Genomic DNA, 9,542 nt, shown 5'->3' on the forward strand with positions numbered 1-9,542 from the left:
GTGATGATGTGATAAACCGTAATATGGTTCTGTTGTGTGTTTCTTTTAGCTGAAAAGTAGGTACATGGACTGAAGAGTAATGGTTGTATGTGAAAACATCTCTAAACTGGTCGCTTCTGCGACATTATACTTTTTATATCTCGTCAATAAGAAACCAATATCCAAATGATGCACCTCATCCAACTGTGAAAAACAATTGACAATTCCATTGGTGTGAATAAACAAATAAAAAGATGTATAAACACTATTTGCTAGTACACTATTTGAAACCGCTCGTTTTGTCTCATTTTCATTACACACAATGAAACTTAGCTGCAATATTTGTAGCTTCAAAAGACATTTTAGAGGAAAACAGGTGGTTGTCGTTCGTTTAGAGACTATTACTACTAATGGGGCAAAGTTATATGATTGGGCAATTTTATTTAATTTAACGTTTGTTTGCTATTTTATCTTACTTGTTTGATGTCACTTTACCCTTAGGTTATAAAATTGAACCACAAAAAATGTCAAAAATTATCATTGAGGGGCATCTATTTTCTACATCAATATCATACGAAGGTCTTTGCTGAACGGTTATTATACTGGCACAGTCCACCTTTTCGTAAAGAGGTACGGTAGATATTAAGACATGGCAGTTATGTTTTGTTTTGGACAAAAATAATATTTTAATGCAATGTAGATTAATTTCGTTAATTGGAATATCCAACTAAAAACGTATAGAAAACTGAGCCCGAGTGATTTTCAGACGGCAGTATAAGTGCTCCTAATTCGTCACATATAAGGGACCAATTAGCTAACGGCCGAAAAGGTATAGTTAGCTATAGGCCGGGTACGTATATTTCGTTTCAAATGAAACTTTGTCTTTGAATTCTCTATCAACATCTTTGTTTTGTAAAGGACTTAAATAACGATAACGTGTTGTTACATTAATAAGTATACATATAAACTGACATACATTCTATACGGTTGTTACAGTATAGACTATTTATTATCAAGAAATATACTTGTATGATATACTCGTACCCAGAAACAATGGACAGGTACGTTGAACTTCTGAAACTTAAACATAGCATATCTGATACCATAAAAACAAAGTTTCAATATCGATTTCTCCGGGATGTTTACCTCTTATCGTGCTGCATGACTCAATGCTATTATCATGTATTGTAAAGAAATAGATTAGATAGATGTAAATGCACCATGTACAAAATTTTTAAAAATGTTCTTGTGAGAACATGCATATATGCTTTTGCTTCAATTGATATCAGATATTTTTTTAAAGTTCGAATCGTTTTTGTTCTTCCTGCACGTTAAGGATTGATAAACGAAGCACAAGCATATTGAAAACAATGTCACAACAATAAATTTCGTGTTGTTTACATATCAATAAAACATCATATTATGTTTTTGCAGCCCTGCCTACACTGCCACCTAGAGGGGCTTGTAGAACCATTCCTCAAATCAGAACACGCATGGGGATTACAACACCTACTGAACAGCACGTTGTGTCGGACAAGTCGGGGTGTGTTGTACACTGTAACAGACGGCCATGGTGTTCACAGTTCGCACTCACACACAGAAACAGGTGTGGGTGTCATGTGCTCTCTAGGCAAGGCGTCATCAGATACAGGGATTCATTCCAAATCTTCTCTCTAACAGTCTTCTATATTAAATGACCAATTCCTTTTTTCTCGATATTAATTTTTGTTTTCATGCTATAATGCTAGCGAGTCCTGTGATAAACTTATCTATCAATAAAATATGACATATTACTTTCCATCAACATTTGATTTAACCCTAACCCTAGTGCAATATTGCTATTGAACTTATCAATTCATAACATCAGAACATTCTGACTGCGGTATGTTTGGCATAGTATCCTTGATAAATATCCTCACACATCACTTTGTAAATAGTCTCATGCTAAGATCGACAAGTCGTGATATTGTCATGCTGACGATTCAATAATGAAAGTGGCTCACGCACTTACAGCGTTTGAATGATTGTGATTTGATTTGCTTTAATAATCCTTTTGTGACGTTTGAAGTTATGAATATGTGAGGATGGGCTAACATGCAAACTTTGAAATTACGACATAAAATGCGTGTTTCTGCTGAGCAAGTGCTCTTACATACGTTTCAGAATAATGTTCATACAGATATGAACGTCTAATTTTATTGATAACGTTATGTGGCAAACTCATTTCGGATATAAACATTGAAGAATAATGACAACCAAATCTTTCAAAAGGAAAATGTATTTAATAAAATATTCTTTCATATCCGGTTACATAGTGAAAATTTCAACGAGTCGTAAAAGTAAATAATGTTAAAGATGCTCCCACCGCTGACAAAATTGTATTTTTTCACCAATCAAAAACAGGAGAAGACTATTTAGTATTTTCTTCAGTATCAAAAAGTACTTACTATCTACCCATTTACACATTGAAAGTTTGTGCTTCTAATTTTACTTCAAGTTAATAATATGAAATAATAATTAATTGCATCCCGAAAAAATTCCGTTTGTCACTATATCATTATGGAATGAAGTACTGATTGCGCATGCCCCAAAAGCGAAATAAATTATTTAACATTTATTTTTGTGCTTAATTAGACTGTATAATACACGATTAAATACCTATTATTGTTCATAATTTATGAATATCATTTTATGCTCTGTCGGCGGTGGAGCATCTTTAACTCAAATCACAAATTGAAAACATATTGACAAGAAATATCAAATCAAAATTTATCACAAAGGAATTTTCACACCTTTTTATCCTCAAAAGGTCTCTTTCACGAAGAACAAATAAAATATTACATTCTAAATCTCCATTTCCGCCGTGTGTGGATGTAATTGAGCCGGTGCATTTAGTGCAATCTCCAATCCATTATTACATTCAATAAATTGTCGTCGGCAACTGTAATATGTGCTCCCAAAACAATTGTGTGTAATTTATGAACAATCGTTCAGCTACATTTCTAGGGGGTTATGCTTTGCATGAACCAAGCATGGTGTCGGTTCATCTTTAAACACTGTATTTGATCTATTCAAATTATATTTAGATACGAAACTCAAATGAAAGTGGTGTTTCTGTAATGTCATCAATTAAGAAAATAGATTAGCCCATTGTCAAATTATAATGATGCAAAAAAAATCAGTTTCTGAAGACATCAATACTAAAGAATGTACAAAACGCCTTACAAATAACAATCTTTGTATAAATAATTTTCTTTACTCCATTTATTGATATAACAATCACATGTCTTTATACTAAGTAAAGATTACTACTCGTATTTCCGTTATTTGTTATAATAATAATTAATGACATCACTCACTTCAAGAATATACAGTTTTTGTTGTGTTTTTCTCCTGATACAAACTAAGCAAGTCCATGGCTTTAGAGAAACAGAAATATATATTAATGTTAGTCAAAAACATCTTTCTCGAATTATGCAGACATTTCAAAAGTTATGGTGATTGAATGTTTGCAAAATACTGCACAGGTATATCATTCAAAACCGTATATGCATTGTTAGTCACATTACAAATGTATTACAATCATTAACAATCATTCAAGGACAATAGCTCGTTAACAAATGGTGTTTTCTGATTAAAAACTAAATAAATAATATATATATATATATATATGTATTAACGACACAAAAAATTAAATATAGTACAGAAAATCATGAAAAATAATCGACATTTGATCATATTTGTTTTTTACTCCCTTCATTAGCAATCGAAAATTATGCTAAAGGTCAACAAGCATAAATGATGATAAAAATATATTCCAGAGGATATCATTTTCGCATTCTTTCTAAGTGTTTTTATCACTCAAGGGAAAGAGAGATATTTTCTCTATCGTTTTCATTATATACAAAATCACAATAATTCAAAATGATCTTATCACATGAACATGTTTATAAAGTTATCCTTTTATAGACCTTCCAACCAAGGTTATTTAGGGACGTACCTGGTAAGGAGGAACGAAAGAGTACACAGACCAGCAGTCAGTACCTTTAACTGCTCCACGCGGGTCTCGAACTCACGACTCCGACGTGGAGAGCTTGTGGTAATGCCTTGGCATCTTATCCAATCAGCCAGTATAGTCAGCTCTTCGAACTTTATCAGAGTATACCGATATGTGTACTACACTTAACACGTTATCAGAGTATAGTGATATGTGTACTACACTTAACACGTTATCAGAGTATACCGATATGTGTACTACACTTAACACGTTATCAGAGTATAGTGATATGTGTACTACACTTAACACGTTATCAGAGTATAGTGATATGTGTACTACACTTAACACGTTATCAGAGTATACTGATATGTGTACTACACTTAACACGTTATCAGAGTATACCGATATGTGTACTACACTTAACACGTTATCAGAGTATACCGATATGTGTACTACACTTAACACGTTATCAGTATACTGATAAGTGTACTACACTTAACATGTTATCAGAGTATACTGAGTATACTGATATGTGTACTACACTTAACACGTTATCAGAGTACACCGATATGTGTACTACACTTAACACGTTATCAGAGTATACTGATGTGTACTGCAGTTAACACGTTTTCAGAGTATACCGATATGTGTACTACACTTAACACGTTATCAGAGTATACCGATATGTGTACTACACTTAACACGTTATCAGAGTATACCGATATGTGTACTACACTTAACACGTTATCAGAGTATACTGATATGTGTACTACACTTAACACGTTTTCAGAGTATACCGATATGTGTACTACACTTAACATGTTATCAGAGTATACCGATATGTGTACTACACTTAACACGTTATCAGAGTATACCGATATGTGTACTACACTTAACACGTTATCAGTATACTGATAATTGTACTAAACTTAACTTGTTATCAGAGTATATTGAGTATACTGCTATGTGTACTACACTTAACACGTTATCAGAGTATACTGATGTGTACTACACTTAACACGTTATCAGAGTATACCGATATGTGTACTACACTTAACACGTTATCAGAGTATACCGATATGTGTACTACACTTAACACGTTATCAGAGTATACCGATATGTGTACTACACTTAACACGTTATCAGAGTATACCGATATGTGTACTACACTTAACACGTTATCAGAGTATACTGATATGTGTACTACACTTAACACGTTATCAGAGTATACCGATATGTGTATTACACTTAACACGTTATCAGAGTATACCGATATGTGTACTACACTTAACACGTTATCAGAGTATACTGATAAGTGTACTACGCTTAACATGTTATTAGAGTATACTGAGTATACTGATATGTGTACTACACTTAACACGTTGTCAGAGTATACTGATATGTGTACTACACTTAACACGTTATCAGAGTATACCGATATGTGTACTACACTTAACACGTTATCAGAGTATACCGATATGTGTACTACACTTAACACGTTATCTGTGTACTACACTTAACACGTTATCAGAGTATACCGATATGTGTATTACACTTAACACGTTATCAGAGTATACTGATATGTGTACTACACTTAACACGTTATCAGAGTATACCGATATGTGTACTACACTTAACACGTTATCAGAGTATACCGATATGTGTACTACACTTAACACGTTATCAGAGTATACCGATATGTGTACTACACTTAACACGTTATCAGAGTATACTTATATGTGTACTACACTTAACAAGTTATCAGAGTATACTGATATGTGTACTACACTTAACACGTTATCAGAGTATACCGATATGTGTACTACACTTAACACGTTATCAGAGTATACCGATATGTGTAATACACTTAACACGTTATCAGAGTATACCGATATGTGTACTACACTTAACACGTTATCAGAGTATACTCATATGTGTACTACACTTAACACGTTATCAGAGTATACCGATATGTGTACTACAATTAACACGTTATCAGAGTATACTGATATGTGTACTACACTTAACACGTTATCAGAGTATACTGATGTGTACTACACTTAACACGTTATCAGAGTATACCGATATGTGTACTACACTTTACACGTAATCAGAGTATACCGATATGTGTACTACACTTAACACGTTATCAGAGTATACTGATATGTGTATTACACTTAACACGTTATCAGAGTATACCGATATGTGTATTACACTTAACACGTTATCAGAGTACACCGATATGTGTACTACACTTTACACGTTATCAGAGTACAACCGATATGTGTATTACACTTAACACGTTATCAGAGTATACTGATATGTGTACTACACTTAACACGTTTATCAGAGTATACCGATATGTGTACTACACTTAACACGTTATCAGAGTATACTGATATGTGTATTACACTTAACACGTTATCAGAGTATACTGATGTGTACTACACACTTAACACGCTATCAGAGTATAACGATATGTGTACTACACTTAACACGTTTATCAGAGTATACCGATATGTGTACTACACTTAACACGTTATCAGAGTATACTAATGTGTGTATTACACTTTACACGTTATCAGAGTATACCGATTTGTGTACTACACTTAACACGTCATCAGAGTATACCGATATGTGTACTACACTTAACACGTTATCAGAGTATACCGATATGTGTACTACACTTAACACGTTATCAGAGTACACCGATATGTGTACTACACTTTACACGTTATAAGAGTATACCGATATGTGTACTACACTTAACACGTTATCAGAGTACACCGATATGTGTATTACACTTAATACGTTATCAGAGTATACCGATATGTGTACTACACTTAACACGTTATCAGAGTATACCGATATGTGTACTACACTTAACACGTTATCAGAGTATACCGATATGTGTACTACACTTAACACGTTATCAGAGTATACCGATATGTATACTACACTAACATGTTATCAGAGTATACTGATATGTGTACTACACTTAACACGTTATCAGAGTTAACTGATTAGTGTACTACACTTAACATGTTATCAGAGTATACTGAGTATACTGATATGTGCACTACACTTAACACGTTATCAGAGTTTACTGATAAGTGTACTACACTTAACACGTTATCAGAGTATACCGATATGTGTACTACACTTAACACGTTATCAGAGTATACCGATATGTGTACTACACTTAACACGTTATCAGAGTATACCGATATGTGTACTACACTTAACACGTTATCAGAGTACACCGATATGTGTACTACACTTTACACGTTATCAGAGTACACCGATATGTGTATTACACTTAACACGTTATCAGAGTATACTGATATGTGTACTACACTTAACACGTTATCAGAGTATACCGATATGTGTACTACACTTAACACGTTATCAGAGTATACTGATATGTGTATTACACTTAACACGTTATCAGAGTATACTGATGTGTACTACACTTAACACGCTATCAGAGTATAACGATATGTGTACTACACTTAACACGTTATCAGAGTATACCGATATGTGTACTATACTTAACACGTTATCAGAGTATACTGATGTGTGTATTACACTTTACACGTTATCAGAGTATACCGATTTGTGTACTACACTTAACACGTCATCAGAGTATACCGATATGTGTACTACACTTAACACGTTATCAGAGTATACCGATATGTGTACTACACTTAACACGTTATCAGAGTACACCGATATGTGTATTACACTTAATACGTTATCAGAGTATACCGATATGTGTACTACACTTAACACGTTATCAGAGTATACCGATATGTGTACTACACTTAACACGTTATCAGAGTATACCGATATGTGTACTACACTTAACACGTTATCAGAGGATACTGATATGTGTACTACACTTAACACGTTATCAGAGTATACCGATATGTGTACTACACTTAACACGTTATGAGAGTATACTGATACGTGTACTACACTTAACACGTTATCAGAGGATACCGATATGTGTACTACACTTAACACGTTATCAGAGTATACTGATATGTGTACTACACTTAACACGTTATCAGAGGATACCGATATGTGTACTACACTTAACACGTTATCAGAGTATACTGATATGTGTACTACACTTAACACGTTATCAGAGTATACCGATATGTGTACTACACTTAACACGTTATCAGAGTATACTGATATGTGTACTACACTTAACACGTTATCAGAGTATACTGATATGTGTATTACACTTAACACTTTGTCCAATTATACTCATATGTGTACTACACTTAACGTTATCAGAGTATACTTACATGTGTATTACTCCAATACGTTATCAGAGCATACTGATTAGTTTAATATACCTATATGTTGTCACACAATACTGATATATGTATAATATAAACTGCTCTACTAAACATGACAATGTCTATGTTATTTCACATCAATGAAATTGAGTCAAAAATAATAAAAACATTAGGTTCATTGTCAAACAAGAGGCCAATGGCCTCGTAGCACGATGGTCCAGTTAATTAATGTTCAATAATTGGTTTTGACTAATATTCTTGATTATCACTTATATGCACTGTTTAAACTAATAATTAATTAGGACAATTCAAATGACCACTGGTATTTAATTGTTATCAATGTTGGTATTAAAACAATCATAAATTTCTTTCAAAACAGATGTCAATCATCAAATGTTAAGTAATATATAGATCAACAGTTTTAAAAAAAAAATGATTTGTGCAGAACAGTTTTTTTTTCTGAGCAGGATTTTAATGTGAGCGTATGCAGAAGCTGCATTATCTTAGTAAGAATATTGTTGGGACCAAATCAAATAGCATCAACTTAACTTTAATATTAGAAAATTTAGTAAAATTCTAAATTTAACAATGCTGTTTATTCAAATTTATCAGAATATTGATATATGATAAACAATAATTGGGGAAACTTTTTCCTTTATGATTGCTTATCGGTATCACACATGTACAATTATGTATAATCAAAGTGTTAAGTTGACTAGACTTTTAAAAGATACCTGCTGGAGTAGGACTTAATTCATTAAAGGTGACCAAAAAAAAATCAATGATGTTTGGCTGTCCTGGTTATACATTTTAAGAGGTAAACTGAATTCGCTTCAATACGTTGAAATTAATTACTTATCTTTTATCTCATTTTCTTCAACACAATATAAATTTCACAATTAAGATAACAATGCACAAGTACAAGTTTTATTGGCTGGGTCTCGGCACAACAGAATGTGTACTACGGGTCAACAAATTGACATTGGCAGCTACAGTCAAGCCTTTCCCAGGGCCTCGATAACAAAATACATTAATTAACTCTCAACCATTGTTTTTCCCTTTAACAGTAAATTGTGTATGTAACACATTTACACACGCATATAGGCCTATAAACAGCATCTAGATGAAACTAGGGCACCTGACTTGTGACACTGTCCAGGGAATATAGATTATCCAACACAGGTAATTATGATGTCACGTCACTTTGAGTAACATATTTAAGAATAGAAAAATAATGAATATTTCTAAATTGTCTT

Source organism: Argopecten irradians, chromosome 11 (assembly GCF_041381155.1).
Source record: "Argopecten irradians isolate NY chromosome 11, Ai_NY, whole genome shotgun sequence".
Classification (NCBI taxonomy): Eukaryota; Metazoa; Mollusca; class Bivalvia; order Pectinida; family Pectinidae; genus Argopecten; species Argopecten irradians.